General features: G+C 45.9%; 1 protein-coding gene across 2 annotated transcripts in view; it reads right to left on the bottom strand.

Annotated features, from left to right (window-relative positions):
- Positions 1 to 3,204: 3,204 nt before the first annotated feature.
- LOC144139448 (uncharacterized) overlaps positions 3,205 to 16,343 on the bottom strand; it is a 33,800-nt gene continuing 20,661 nt past the window's right edge. The window contains exons 6-8 of one of the 2 annotated variants that reach the window (XM_077671786.1): positions 14,550 to 14,659; positions 7,338 to 7,638; positions 3,205 to 3,286 (exon numbers count right to left, since the gene is read on the bottom strand). The gene's annotated coding sequence lies outside the window, so the exon portion shown is untranslated. The remainder of the gene's footprint in view (positions 3,287 to 7,337; positions 7,639 to 14,549; positions 14,660 to 16,343) is intronic. The other variant, XM_077671787.1, reaches the window with a different exon arrangement.

Genomic DNA, 16,343 nt, shown 5'->3' with positions numbered 1-16,343 from the left:
CACTCGTTCTCGGTCACAAGGTAATACACGAAGTACGGCACTTCACCCTGACCTAAGGCTATAATGATCGCGTGCGTGGTGCCTAGTCGACGTGCCTGTAGGTTAGGTGGGATGCGGGAGTTCAACAAGCTTCTAGTTATGGTTTCCTCGCCGTCAGTGTCCGGCACGTTATGAATGACGCCTTTCGCCGTACCCTCGGGAAGTGTGCTGTACGCACTGCTACGCACTGCTTCCATGAGCATAGTTGCCGATCGTAATCTGCGTGATCCTCTGGTATAACTTCGCTTTGGTAATGTTTGCGGTGCTCAGCACAAGCGCGTTGCGGAGAGTGTTGATACTTAAGTGTCCTCTCTCGCCGCCCGACGAGGAATGTCACCTGTGGAACAGATGCTATCGAAGAGCGCCACCTGGCTGGTCTTGTTCAAGTCAAGAATATTCTTGGGGTGCATAGCTCACAACTACTTTTATATCCGTAGGAGGGAACTCGAGAGCTTGCGTACTCGATCGCACTCTCGGTTGAGTGATGCGTGAACGCCGCTTGGGCCCTTTCCGGCAACAGCTGTGGTGCCGGCCCCATGTTTGCCTTGGTTCTCAGCCGTTAGGTTTAGCTCAATACGAGCTTTTTGTGAAGCATTCCATCCAACCCAGGCCATTGTGATACTCTTCGGGAGAAATGAACTCACCGGGAACTTCAACGGTACTCATGTTGCTGGAGGTAGAAATGGAGCCGCCGGCAGCTGCGTGTCGCGTCGCGCCGGCTCACCCGGAGTGCCGAACTCCTAGCGAGCATTAGCGGCGGGATGTTGGCGTGTCCAAGAAGATAACTGGACGGTGGCGTTTGGAGACGGAAAAAAAAGGAAACTGGTATACCGTGAAACGAAACCGTTCAAGGATCTGATATTGAGGTAATTTACCTCGGTGGGGCAGTTAGAAAACCGTATTGTTGATAAAATGCGGGGCCGACATAGAATGTATTAGCATTGCTCGGCCCCATAGCGGCCGTTTTCTCTTGCCTGAGATTGTTACGTGAAATACACTGTGCATGGTTGGTCGTGTGTGCAATTTCTTTAAAGAAGTGTTTTTTGGGCCTGAGAGCATGTACGGTCATGTTTTTTTGCTTCCCTACTCACCTCGCATGCTGTTCTTTTCCCGTGCCTCTCCTACCAAGATAAACACGCTAGAGGCTCGCTTCAGCCAAATTAAATATACCGCGTTGCGCTGCTCCAGGCCGGGTGCCCTGATGCCCTGCCGTACGCCGGAGACGTGCGTGTATCGAGTCACCCTACTCCAACCTTTATAGAACCACGTTGCCGTACTCCACGCGTGTTCCAGGTGGAATGTGGAACCTATCGAGTAGAACCTTTCGTTACTGTTGTCATTTGATTTCTTAAATTGCCGCCAGGAGCTCTAGGGGCCCGAGCGAATAAATCCGACTGAGTAAATTTTTTTTCTGCAGTGGATGTAGTATTTCATTTGCTATCGCAAAAATCACGCACCCACGTATTTGTTTTACTGTAGCTCTCCGTCTCAGATTTCATTTCTGCTTCATATTTGCGTAATGCTTTGCTCTTGTTCAAGAATGTTGACAGGTGTGAACATTTCCACCAGACCTAGACGTTTAGATTTGGTTGTGGGTATATAAACTCACAGCTATGTTGGGGGCAGTAACTTGGACGCTCACTAAAATGGTTGAGCTTAAATTGAGGGCGCCTCACCGAGAAATGGAACGGACGATGACAGTTGTAACATTAAGAGACAACCAGTGAGCGAACTGGGTCAGGGAACAAATGTATGTTACTAACATTATAGTTGATATCAAGAAGAAATGGTTGTAGGCAGGGCAAGTACCGTGAAGGTAAGATAACCGTCGGTCATTAAGGGTAACATAGTGGATCCCTAGAGAAAGCAGGCGCCGCAGGGGACGTCAGAAAGTTAGATGGGCAGATGAGATGAAAAGTTTCCGGGAATAAATTGGTCGCATGTGCCCTGCAGTGGTCGTAGATGGGCTAATAATGATGATGATGATGGTGGTTATGATGATATAAACCTGTTCTTCAGCTGCTATTTCATTTTGGCTAGGTGGCTGAATCCAGGGAAAAGAGACAGACAGGCCGATAAACCAAACGCTTTGCGTTAAGGTAGCCCAAGAAAGACTATCGTCTTTAAAAATATTGCCATATAAGAACGCGAGTCAAAAGTCGCGCGCCGCAACATAAATACCTACACCACCGTGATGAGTCGTAGAGCGTGGTGTAGGCATATATGCTGCGGCAAACATTTATCCTCTACACATGCACTAAAATAATATTGTTGTAAGTAGTGTCACTCAATAAGGTATCAGGGTAACACAACTTAGGCAAGCATCTGAGCAATGTTCGCCATTTTGTTGTTGATAAGTGTTTGCACATTGCCGCTTCTGTGCCTCACCACTAAGTTTGACGAGGTTGTTGGTTAACAATACTGCCGATTACTCAGCATAACTGCATCTTCAGACACACTTCTGCAGATGATATGCTGCACGCGTTATCTTTGACTTGCCTACGGAATGAAGGAAGTGGCGCGCCGCCGCACAGAACAGAAGACAAGCTAAGTCTACCCGTGTTGACCGACCAAAACGCATAAACAACAAAGTGGCGGCACCCATGAACCGTCGCAGTGTAGACAAATGTCATGTGATGCGAACTGACCAATGATCATTGCGGCGGCACTAAACGATAGAAGAATGCCGATACTCTGCACTTTTTTCTGGTGACACTAGTTGCATCTTGCTAAACAGAAACGCAGGATGCCGGCAAGCAGGAAGAGTGCTATTTATTACGTAATGCGCCTAACTGGAGATCAGAGGTACGGCGGTACATCATAGAGGTGCCTGGGAAGATTGCGTACAGCCCTAAGCAGGAGCCACAAGGTAACGCGCTTCGTTGTAGTCTGCTGTACCATGTAACATGGCAGGTACCCGCGCAAAGAGTAGCATGTTTCATAATCTTTGCGGGATTATGGTTTGGAGGGTTACAGTTACACGCGTGACAACGCTGACAAGAACAATCCCGCAGCGGGATGCTTTTGTGACATACGTACGCACATACTGATTGCCGTTGTGTGGCATGTATCGTATTATGTTACTTACAGAACATAATCAATAGCCACGAGCAGCAGAACACAGATAAAATGACGACTTTATGTTCTGAAATATTGATTTTATTTCCTCCTGCACAAGATTTTCATGAGTCGCGTATTTGTGCCGCCACTTCCGTCTAGCCCTCTTGTTCTTCAAGTCTTCCTTCACCTGAAAAATATTTGAAATAATAAAGGGCGATCGCAGGTTTAGGGCAAGTTTACGTTGCGAAATTTCTGGAGGCCCCTTTTGCATGTAGTAGCCGCGGATCAAGAATATACTAAAGCGCACAAAATAATCTGGGGTTGTTGCAATCGGTTCATATGTACAAATCAGACAGACGGAACGACACACAAGCAAAGGCTAAAGAACTGCTCAAAGCCAGCGGACGATGCAATTTTCTGGAAGGTAAAATATGTATTGGGGCGAACGTGTGCTCCGCCATGAACCTAAACCTTAAAACTGCACAATATCCAACAACAAGTCGACAAAGTGACGCGCGCACATCAGCGTCGCCGCATCGAATGCCGCGGTGCTTCTACTGCATGCAATTCTATCGGAGCGTTCCACTTTTTAGAATAATCTAAAATCAACCAAAAACACTTAAGTTAGTTACAGCAAGGTCACACTATTTCCTATAAAATAAAATTGTACGTCATGGCATACTCTAGAATCAGTCAAAGGGCGTCCCGTTTAAAACCCCGGAGAAGATAACTAGTCGCGGCCTCGCGCCGTTAACAAAACAAAAGTAATTTCACAGAAATTGTTCACCGAAATAGAATTTCCGAATTAGGACTTTAGGTAGCTTTACAACTTGACCGGTGATGTAGCGGAGACTATAAATATCACCACCTTTTCCGTTCTTTGTGTTGCTTGTGAAGGTTGGCATTGGCGGGATAGCCAAGTCGCTTCCTCGTGAGCGCACGTCGGATGGTCGCACGAACGCAACCTTGTGTGATCGCGTTGCACAGTGAAATGGTCGTAAATACTATTTTGGAGAATATTTTCAATCCACCAGAGGGTTTTCTGTACGAAGTGTGTAATGCAGCAGCAAGCTAACATCGCTGGTATGCCTCAGGGTCGTCGGAACACCAGCTGGCTGTTATTTGTTCTACAGCAGGAACCGCATACCGCCCAGCAGGCAATAACCATCAGCAATTGATCAATCTCGGGCAATGTTGACATATCATTTCAAGTTATTGTAAACTACTAACAACCAGGTACTGAAAAAGGTGATATATTGTTCTTTAAAATAAATATCAATAAGCTACGCCAATCATTTTGAAACAAAAATAGGGTAATGCTTTGGTGGTTGTGAAACTAGTTCACGAACGCATGACTATTGAAACTGCAAACGGCATGAAAGGACTATGTAAGAATTTCAGGCAAATATTTTTACGAAGTCTACGTTGGGATCATCATCAGCTAAACCTCCCATTGTCGTCCAACCGCTCCTGATTAGTGCCGCTCCAGTGCACAGTTTACCCCCCGATTTCTCTATTTCATACCTAAATCGGGATAATTAATAGCCTTCCCTTCTTTTTAAGCCCATCTCTTGGTATTCACTCTGTTACCGGAAATGTTCTCCGGTTGTGAATTCATCTACGTGGCCAGCCCAAGCTCATTCTTTGTCTTTATTTAAGGTATGATATCTTCTACTCCTGTTCGCTCTCTGATACAGGTAGCTCGTGTGCTGTCCAAGAGTGTTGTTCCCAACATTATTGGCTCCACAGCGTGTTGAGTCGACATAGGATTGCTTCATAGTTGTTTAGTAAAGGGCCAAGTTTCAGCTCTGTAAGTCATCACCGGCAGCATGCACTGGTTGTAGATTTTTTCTTTTGAATGACAGAGGTACTTTACTTTTGATTCTTCGGGAGTGCTCGTGGAGTGCTCCCGAACCCATACATGTACTGCGCCGGATTTATCTCCCGTGGTTGGGGTCAGCGTCAGCCCTAACCATTAGGTCTGAACAAACCATTCGTTGGGAGGACGAGAATAGTGGTTACTATGTGAAGCTCCATCAAATTTTTGTAACTACGCGACAATATCGAGCCAGTTTAGAGCAGAGCTGCCTAAGGTGGACATGCAGGCAAATACAAGTTGTTTTATTCGAACGATTTTGTGTTTTATATTGCACCCAGACCTTGTCCAGAAGCAAACGATGCTTTATTCTCTGAACAAATATCCAATTGAAGTTAAAGTTTTGGTTCTCACGCAAATCATGTGTTTTATGACGTCTGCAATGACACCACACGAACAGGCCTTCAAGCTAATCTTAGTGTGTTGCGTAGCCTTGTTTACCGTTAGTCAACCTACACGGCACCACCAAACCGCGGCGGGCCATTCTCTGCGTTTGCTTTGTTTTTCACCGTAACACACTGATTCAAAACTATTATATGAAATAGCAGTTTATTCAATTAGAAGCGGTCTGGCACGGGTTGTTTGTGCGGGTCCTCCCCCGAACGAACAGGTGAACGTGCACAAACGTGATGGGTGAACTGGCCCATCAATTGCAGGTTTCAAGAACTGTCCCAGTTATTGAGTCTACTGAGAACGACCAGCATTTGTTTATTTTCTCTAACCCTCCCTCCCCAATCCTTTCCCCCATCTTGACTACAAGGTCATCCTTTTCTATTAAAGGTTGTCTCTCTTTTTCTCACCGTATTTGTACCTGGCGTGTTCTTGTTAATGAAGAAAATATTTGTTTTCCGACACACGGTGTTCGCTAGCCAATCATGATATCGTAAAACACCATGGCCTCCGCCAATCGGCCAGTATCGTCTGAGGAAACACCAAAGCGCCGCAGTACTGTGCTGCTAAAACAAGCATACCGCGCGCAGTACCAACACCAGTACGCATCGGCACATCTAAGTTTATGTGCACGTTCGTAACTTCCACTGCTTACCCCACCATTCTTACTTACTTTTTTTTCTAGCCTCAGCCAATCGCTGAGCTCTCACATTGACATCATAGGTTCTGCTGTGACAGATGAGCTGGTGACTCACATGGCCAGCTTCTGTTTTCCTAATCATGCAGCTTATTCGAGCGATGTTTATGTTCAAAATTATGTTAGTACTATGCAAACGAGGCAATCTTTAGAATGAACCAAACGTGTGTTTTGTCTGTCTCTTCAGTATTTATTCTAGCCGTGACGGGCGCTGCTCAGAATTGGTGCAGAAAGTGAAATGCAGAGAAACGCTAGGCTAAGAAGTGTGAGAGGAAGTGGCGATGAGGCAAGGAGCTGACAATAGGTAGAGGGTGAGTTGTGCGTTGCGGCGATATTCGGGGGTGGGGAAGGGAAGGAGGGGGGCAGGCGCGCATTGGCGATTGGCTATGCCTAGTGATGACGTAAGCTCCGACGTGCTGGGGTTCTTCTAGTTGAGAGAGACGGCGTGCGCTCGTCAGCATCAGTATACGATCTACGGATGAAATAGGCAGCCCGTAGGGTGGATATAAAAAAGCCAAGTTAACCGCTTTAAGAAAGGCCACGTTAACGCCAAGGAAGAACAAAGTTGGAGGTAGACAAAAGCAAAGTCATAGCTATGAAAAGCCCAGTTAAGCCCACAAAAAATCAAGCTCAGCTACAAACATGCAAAGATAATGCTATAGCAAACGCCAAGTTGATGCTAGTGAAGACCACAAGCTCCGCGGCCACTTTAGTTTTGGCATCTCGATAGCGAAGGAGACCGAATTTAGTTGGTATGAAGTAACATCACAAGTTTATAATCCATTTTTCTCTTCTCTCTTGTGACATTTATTGTAGGGATCTGGGGCGTTTTTTAATGTTAGCCTTATTGCTTTGAAATTTTTGTCAAACGCTATTTTGCGCTACTCCTTAATGAAAAACAAAGACGTGAATCACAGAAGAGTTTTTTTCTTACGCAATTATTTTGTTGGCCAGAAAAATAAAGTTTCCAGTGTTCTTATACAACGGGAAAAGTATTGTTGGGGTAAAACTTGTCGCCCGCATTCTCTTTTGCGCCATATCAGTTAAAAGAAGCAGGCACAGGATAATACTTTGGCTCCCTGGGTGCTGGTGTAACTGACCCGTCTTCTAGGGAAATACTGTGGCAGCGAAGACACAGGATGGAACAATTAAGTGACGTCCAAGTGATTTCCCGCAGAAACGTTATTGTTTGTTACAGCAGCAATAAGGCAAATTTGACAATATAGGGACATTTTTACACGAGCGATAAGTTTATATTCACTGAGCGAAACTTACATGCATGAGCCCAGTTTCGAATTATGCTTCCGTGGCATGTCTGGGCGACTTTGTCTGCGCAGCTTCTGTGCACGTTGAAGTTGCACTGGGAGCACTGCAGGCCTTGCCAGAACAGCCCGACAAGCAAGCGCTTGCAATAGAGGCACACTGTCGGCCGGCCGTACGAGTGTATCTGAAATGTGTGCGGGGTGCAGGTGCGCCCCGCCAACTCCCGCTCCACCCACGCCGGGCGCCCCGCAGGCAGGAAGGGAGCTGCCTCACGCTGCACACCAGTCGCCCCTCTGTTCCCCCGATGAAGCAGCTGCATAGAAGAACCCTGTTAGTGAACTGTATGCAGCAGCATATGGGTTGGCAAGTATTCTCCCCCCCCCCCCCCCACCGAAGTTTTTAACTGCGCTCGAATCCTCACATCAAGTTTTCCTTTATGCGCTGCATTCATTTGAAGTTTTAGTGAGTAGGGAGATCTTTGTTGCGTGAATGGGAACATTGTTGGCTCTTCCCTCGTTGCTTAGTCACACAGGGGCGCTGTATTTGTGTTCTTTTGTTTTTTCTTTTGTTTCAACATATTATTTAGCTCTGCGTTTCCCAAGAATTTCCTCTTTTTTAAGAGGTGTAAGTGCCCAAGAGAAATGGTGTCACAGAAGTAGATTTTCAATCCACCAATGAATACTCCCAGTCCAGAAGTGGAGCAGACAAAAAACTGTCAGATTTGCCACTCATTCCGAACAACGACCCTAAGCTACGTCGCTCGATCATGTCGCGCTGTACAACCAATCATTTCAAGCATTTCCCACCGTCCTGCCGGTAGAAAATGAGCAAACGCTATAAGGCTGTGTTCGGCTTCGTTTTTATTTTGCTGAAACATCATTGCCGAACATAAAGAGGGCAAGTTGGCCCTTCCAAATTGAGTTGCTGGCTTTCCTTCCTAAGTACCTGTGATCTCTCCTTTTTTTTGTCTACAGCACGGCCGACCCGGAGAATACTCAAGCCGCAGTTGGAACAGGACGTCACATAGCATTCTGCTGGTTTAAGAAAGCCGCCAAATGCCTCGTAATGTATATGCGACAACGTGAGTGTCAGCAATGCAGTTTACCCACAGTCATTACAGGAGGCAAATGTTTCATCCAAATCGTGTTCCGGTGTTGTAATGATGTGTGGTCTGTGAATGAAGTTCAAAGCTGCTTCCTGGGCATTATAATAGAGATTGGACCTGTCGTCCCTGCAATGATTGCTATTTTGATAAGTGACCTTATTTTACCATGAATCGGCTGACGAATGTCTTCATATCTCCCTGTCCGTTAATTCGACGCCGCAGTGTCCAGTGTGTAGAATATCAGTGATTTAAACCAAGGTGTCTCGGTTAGCCCCACAAAATGGCGTCCTCATTCCTTTCAACACGAGCGGTTTAGCGAGGGTGAGCCGTTTGGCAACATGTACTCATTTAATTGGCGGAAAACAGAAACAAGAGGAATCTTCATCAGTTTTTTGTACACCTCTATATCTTGTTACTATCCATACGATACCTTGTCTGCCGGCTTAGGTTAGAAGAAAAGAGAGCCTTTGCCAACGCCGAGCATTATACCAGGTCAAACAAATTCCAGCTGCATAAAGCTGCCATGCCTAATTCTTCGCGGACAAAATTGTTCATACTGAAAGAAAGAAGACAACGTGGCGCAGACCAGACGTGGACGAAGAAAACAAGGTAAGACAGATACAGGCGCCAACTTCAAACAGTTTATTCAAAGGTAGCCACATGAATTTATATATAACTTATCCAAACAGAAACAACAACCACAATAAAAAGAAAACAAAAAATATCAACCAAGGTATAATCATGGAAAGTAGTGTAGAAGGTGGTGGCAATGGCCAGAATTAATAAGTACAACACTGCTGAAAGCATGAGAACATATCTACTCCAGCCTCAAGAGCAATCAAGATGGTCCTAAAGCACGTGCGTGCATTTCAGGCGCAGACCGAATCGAAAAGACGGAAGGACAGCTGTGATCGCTTAAGTACACGCTGTGATTTAATAATGGCATTTCTTTGTTACTTAACGCTAGTGACGGCGTACTGACGCACTTTTAGCCTGCTCTTTCGATGAAAACCGCCTCAATCATCTGCCCTTCCGTTTTGTTTCTTGCTCTCTTCTTGGTCGTCTTGTCCAGGAGTGGATTACAACCACAGCGCTCGCAGTGGTTTGCAAGGTGAGCACCCATGTTGCTGCTGACGGCCAACCGGTGTTCTCTGGCACGTTCGTTGAAGCAACGCCCAGTCTGACCAATATACACCCTTTCGCACTTAAAAGGAACACTGTAAATGACGTTGTTAACACACTCGTGTAGAGGGTAGCCTGCTTGTTTGACCATGACTCCGGTATCTTATTGGCCATTATAGGGCATACTTTAGCCAGCTTGCAGGTGGTGGAACACACAGCGCGCACTTTATATCTGGATGCCACCTTCTGGAAGTTGTGCGAAAGGTATTACGGTACGGTATTGCGATGTACGGTATTACGAGCGTGTTCATTTTTTTCTTCTCTTGCTGTACTTTTTTATCTTTTTTTATGTTCTGCAGGATGCTTTCAAGCACACTTGTGATAACGGTGGGTGGAAATCGGGCGGCTTCCAAGCGGCTGATCTCATTGCTAAAACTTGCAATCAGATTGTGTCCAGAAGATTTCGTCAAAGCCGAATTAAGGCATGTGGTGCCTATTCCCGTCTTTATCAGCTTGAAATGCGCGTTGTCGTATAAGAGACAAAGTCATGTCAGTAAGTGACAAAGAAATGTCACTCCTAAATTACAGCGTGTAGTTAAGCACGCGCAGTTGTCCTTCCCTCTTTTCGGTTTTGTATGTGCCTGGAATGCACGCACGCGCTTTAGGACCATCTTGATTGCTCTTGAGGCTGGACTAGATATGTTGTCTTACTTTCCGCAGTGTTGTAAGTAACCATTCTACCATTGTCAGCACCTTCTACAATTGTTAGCATCATTATACTTTGGTTAATATTTTCTGTTGTTGGTGGTGTTTCTGTTTAGATAAGTCATGCATAAATTCGTGTAATTACCTTTAAATAAACAGTTGGAATTTGGCGTCTGTATCTGTCTTACCTGGTTTTCTTCGTCGACATCTAGTTTGCGCCACGTTCTCTTCTTTCTTTCAGTATGAACCAACTAGATCAGAAACAAGTTTTGTTAAAATAATTCCCTCACGCTAAAACAGTAAGCGACTGCTGTCGTCTGCTTAGTGTTCGGAGGTTTGCCCTAGGAATTAAGCGCCAACCACTTTAATTGTAGCCATCTTACTCCACGCGGGGACGGCTGGCTGAATTTTGTGGTACTGGTTTTCCAAGGCATTTCTCTCAATGATTCTTTCACTAACACGAGGAAAATCCGGCGGACACATTTTCAGAGCCTTAATTCTGTTGAAAACTGTATTGGACGACGTATCACAGATGTAATACGCCTTCTCTTTCAAAACTCTACAACTATTTGTTTTCAAGCAGTTCAAAAAACTGTTATCTTTTTAGAATATCAGTTTTCAACGGCCAAATTATTCTGTCCGTTTTCAAAACAACAAACTGGTTTCCGTAGTCTTACAGCCTTTGCCAGCCTTGCAAAATCTCAACTACAAAGTATTTATTGTTCTCCTCATAGCACACACCCTCTTCGCAGTTACGTATTTTCTCAGGCGGATTCTTTTTGATGTATTAAGAAGACGGTCATCAGCAGCACCGGCCGGTCTCTAAGAAACGAAACCGCGATTGAAATGCTCCTTACACATACAGTCGAGGCAGGGGCGTAGGGAGGGGGGGGTCTTATGGGGCTTCAGCCCCCCCCCCCCACCCCCCCCCCCCCCCGAAATTTTGACGCGCTGTCATGCACGGCGACCAAGGCAACCACCTGCGCCGGAAACCATCCTAGGATTTTGTCCAGAACCCCAGGAGTCCTGTCCGCAAAGCGCACCAGCTCTCCCTTGGGGGCCTGTTTCCCTCCTGGAGGGTGGTGGTCACTAAAGTTTTGAGACGGCGCGCGCGCTTCGGGTCGCCGACAGTCATTCAAGCCGACAATTCTACGTCGCTTTGTCGAGCGCCCCCCCCCCCCCCCCCCCCCCCACTCTGTGGCCGCGCACGCCGCCACACACCGCGCACGGCCCTTATCCCTTTTTACGCCGCCGATAGGCGACTAATTGTTTCCCGACGGACCCCCCATTCTCGTTCCACGCGCCCCGCCGTCCCGTTATTGCCGCCCTCGTTGTCAGCCAGACGACGTCGCGTTTTCAGGCCGGAAAGAAGACCACACGTAGCTGGCACGAGACACGCGACTAAATGACCTGCGCGACCCAATGTTTCCAAGCCTAGATCCACAGAATGACAGGCGGGAGAAGCCCATTCAACCGTCTAGCGGGGACACCTGCAGGCGAAAACAACCCTTCTACCCGCGGTTGGTCCAAAGTGCTCGGGATCGCACAAAACGAGGGCCACCCAGACGGCCTCGTTAGTTCGTCAGAGCCCTCCCCGCGAATACTTGCCGCAGTTCGTCGACCTGCCCGATACAGCAGCGGCCAAGCCTACCACTTGCCTCAAACCCAGGCGCCGACACCGGGCGCTGCGGCATCATTACAAACAAACGAAACGATACGCAGCGCGCGTCCCTTCTTTGAACCCGCCCCGTGGCCGCCCGCGTCAAACCCAGAGGGGCGAAGTAATGCGTTTCCGTCTGCGCTCCGCGCTGTCCATTCATCACCGCATCCCAATCGGCGGAAAAAAAAAAAGAACATATGACAGAATAAACGAGCAGCTCGCGATTTTAGGAAAAGAGGTGCTCGAACTTAACAGGTGCCCTCAACTGTTTGCACGTGGTTTCGTTTGTTGTGTTTTACTTAATTGTTTTTCGTCTTTTCCTATTTTCTAGTGCTGGGAGAGAGTTACCAACGTTGCGGGGTTATGGGGGCGTTGTCCGCCGCAGTTTATGCACGGATTTGCGAATGCAACCAACCAGATCGCCACGAGATGCTGATTGGCACGTGCGTCGTGGGCGGAGCCTAAGTGACCGATCAAAACAACGAGACACGACGTCTCGGGGTCGGATCCTCAGAATTTCACACAAAGTTAGCTGTCTGATACGCTTATTTTACTTCTTATTCTGCTCAACTTCAACTTCAGTCTGCAAATATTTTTTCTTTCGTTTAAATATACTTTTAAAGAAACCTCCCCTACAATCGTCGTCGTCAGATCATCAGGGAAGATAAGAACCTTTAGTGTAAATATTCAACTTAATATGTCTTCGGAGTTCATCTGTCTGCCCTTCAATGCCGCGTAGCGACTGCACGGAATTCGGCGTTACAATATGTCACAGAAGAGGATATCGACATTTTTTCCTCCTACGTCCAAGCGTCCGTGCCAAGACACTGAAGCCAACAAAGGTAACTATGCTATTTCTTTTACGGGTTTTCTTGTGTTCAATGTATGGTGCGTAAAATGCATGATCTTGAAGCCTAGAATCGGGTTTTCGTAGGCGGACAGGTATTGGCAGCTACGTTTGCAAAATAGCAACATTATTACTGATAAAGCAGTAGTCAAGTGAAAGGAATAAGATGCATTATTTGCGAAATTAAGCGTTAGCATAACCAACATGTAACAGCAACTCTTTCTCATAAAAGTCAGGTCTCCTGACTTTCATTCGTGGAGACATTTGTGTACAAATTGTGTTATTGCCTTATATGTGTATAATTTCTTACCATGGTTTTCTTTGTACACTGATCCTATGTATATTTTTTTCTTTTTCGATCCCCAATATGTAATGCACTTCGGGGCCCTTAGTGTACCTAAACAAATAAATAAAAAAATATTTTTAATCCCTTGAAAAATCATATGTAGGAGGTGGAGGTGCAGTCTCAGCCTCCCCCGAGCAAAATTTCTGGCTACGCCCCTGAATCGAGGGTATGACGGAAACCCGGCTGGCCGGGAGACATGTTGAAGTAAAGGGGGGCCTGTAAAATCTTGCGAACAAGGCTTCCGTATCGAGGCTGAAACGTCTTTTTTGTCGTTGTTTTAAAGTTGTTAAAGTTTTTAACAGGTTCTTCGGGTCGGTGTCTCCCTTTTGCTTCAGCTCCTTGCACATCTACAGTTGTTTTATGTCTAGAGTGACATCAGAGTTAACTGATGGCATTCCTGTTAACTGATTGTTAACTGAATAATATTGTACTTAACTGATTATTCGTTACAAATTTTTCTAACCAGGATTACAGTCACAACGTGAAAATGAGAAGCAGCCACCTTCAAGCAGCAGGCGCGAGCGCCAGACCGTGCGATGGGGTTTCTACATTTTGGCTACCGATGTCCACCGCATTCGTGTGAGAACACTGGCCGCATGAGTGCGTTCGTAAGCATCACGAGTAATCCGAGAGAAGGAGCCGAATGTTCTTTTGCACCTTCTTTTGCATATTTTGCACCATTGCTTTCTGTAAAAACCATAACACATATATATAAATCCCCAGCGGACATTTATTTATTTCTATTTTTAGTAACACAATGTTGCAGCCCCGGTTGCAGGGCGTAGCCTTAGAGCGACATTTGAAAATATGGAGACCACGAAAAGTACCAATTTCAGGCCAAAAGAACGCCACAACGATATATGTGCTGTGAAGTGGTTCAAGGTACACATTTTATCCAGTATCTAATGAAAAAGTCTTGTCCGGTAGTAAGCAAGCCAGTTTCGCCACTGATGGTATGTACGTCTGTGACTCTGTGCGCAGGCTTCCCTTAGATGGCGGAAGTCCTACGAAGCATTATACAATAAAAAAGGCCAATAAATGCATGTCTAACGAAGGCCATTAGGGGCTGCATAAATGACCGTTGAATGAAGAGCGCATATCGCTTGTATGACGCAAGCATATGGAGAACATTTTGCCGCGCCTATCTTTCAGGGGGCAGTCGCTAAAATTGATCACGCTTTAAAGCGCCGCACGGCTGTTAAGAGGTCTTTTCGTCTCTGTTCTTCCGCAGTTGGCGTATTCGACGTCTCCTCAAAGATGGGGGTGAAAACTCACTTGCTACGCCAGCCCGCACCGTAACCGTACCTTTTCGCTACACCCATAATTCATTCTTTTCACGCGTTTGTTTTCTCCGTTCACTGATGCGACATTTCAAGCCAGTGTCATGTCGCAAGCTCCACGTGGTCGCGTTGCAAAATAGCGTTAGGCAGCATACTCACCGCATTCTCGTCATCCACTGCACAACCTGCCTGATGATTTCTCTGCTGTACATGGCTGCAGTTGTTGGGAATAAGATGGGCGCAACGCTTGTGGAAGTTCAGGCCGCATCCTGCGTGAGTAAAGGGACAGAATATGTGGTTCCTCAGCTAACCTGTCTTCCGTAAACTGTTTTTTCGTGGCGTTGGTGTTTGTGAAGTTGTCTTTTACAGGGACATTATATTTGGCACAAACAAAAGTATATCTGTGATAAGAATGAGCTGCTTCGTACAAAAGTGAGGTGGCTCGTACCAGAACATCACGTCGGTAACCATACAGAAGTAGTAATCTCTCCACCGCTTATGTGTAAACGAATTGTGGAAAATCTCGAAAATGGACACTCTTGTACGGTACATTTTTCTCCACAATAACAGGCAAACTGGGGAAATGTTAACTGTGAACTCGAAGAACGTGTCTTATCTCTTTCTCCTTATTACTAAAATGGGAAGGGGGGAATGCAAAGTAGGCGTATATGCAACTTTCATTAAGCAAATCTTACCAAAACAGCAGTCTTCAGGTTCTGGGCGAACGGGATATTTCGCTTAAAAACTGTGAAAGAGCGTTTCCTTTGCATAATTTAACCCTGGGCGTGTTGAAATGGATGCACGAAGAAATTCCAACTGCGCAACGGGACGAAGACAAGAAAGGGCATAAACGAGCGCTCGTTCGTGCCTCTCTTGTTTTCGTCCCGTTGCAAAGTCAAAATTTCATCAACATTCCCTCCTTGCGCGTACAACAACAACGTAAACTTTTACAAAGGGTAATGCGCAGAATATCGCGTGTCTTTTTACTGAAAGAGATACATACGTTAGCAAGGGCAAAAATACAGCAGTATACTGCGCCCAATTACCCAACTATGCGGCATACATTATTCAGGACAAAGGTAGAGTACGCTTTAACTTTAACGGTGTTGGCATTTTGTAAGCCTGGTCACTGTTCTTTTGGAAACATGTTATTTTGTTCCCCAAAGGGATGTGAACGAGGACCAGTACCGACCACCTTTGTTTAATTATTATTCCGAAAGATGCAAATTGTTGTTAATGCAAATCTCGAACTTCCCCATTAAGAAATAAACCCGTTCGACCTCCGTGTAGCCGAAGGATGGTCATAAAAGAAGGGGGGGATTCAGTATAGATACAAAATTTAAAGAATAATTTTAGTAATGTGGGGTCGTAATGCAAATCTTCGCAGGGAAGCACAACGTATCACTGACTGTAGTATGTCAATTCAAAGTAATTGTAGTGTTCGTTGAAAGACATCTCCAAACACTCCAGTACCCTTGCCAGTTGAGGCTGACTGCAGCAGGGTTTCAGCGATAACTTCTACGTAGCGCTAACTACGGCGATTGATAATGCCCCTTATTGGTTTACCGAAACGTATACAGCAATATACTCGTATTACTAGGTGACTCTAACTAATACACAAAAACAAGTGACAACTTTTCAACCAAGATTTACGATGATCTTCGAATGTGCTACCAACACCACGAAGACCTATCACCCCACCCAGAGGAACAGCCATCGGCCTTATATTTCAGCAATGGACACGGGGAAATGCGGAGACCTCAACGCACTTCACAATCTAAGCGACAATGGTCGTTTTACTCGACCTCAGTCCGGTGCGGCAGAAACATTCCTTTGCTCGAGTAATATTCAATAATTGTATAATATCTGAACTGCCTCACTTTTTCAAACTTCCGTTATGATTAGCGGGTGTTAGAAAGAGCAATGAGCTATAAGGTTTTGTCAACTAGGGAC

The sequence above is a fragment of the Haemaphysalis longicornis genome, unplaced genomic scaffold (assembly GCF_048455015.1).
Source record: "Haemaphysalis longicornis isolate Haplotype H1 unplaced genomic scaffold, Haemaphysalis longicornis Haplotype H1 scaffold_5, whole genome shotgun sequence".
Taxonomy (NCBI): domain Eukaryota; kingdom Metazoa; phylum Arthropoda; class Arachnida; order Ixodida; family Ixodidae; genus Haemaphysalis; species Haemaphysalis longicornis.
The sequence above is the reverse complement of the archived record's forward strand: the minus strand, read 5'-3'. Positions and strand labels throughout refer to the sequence as shown.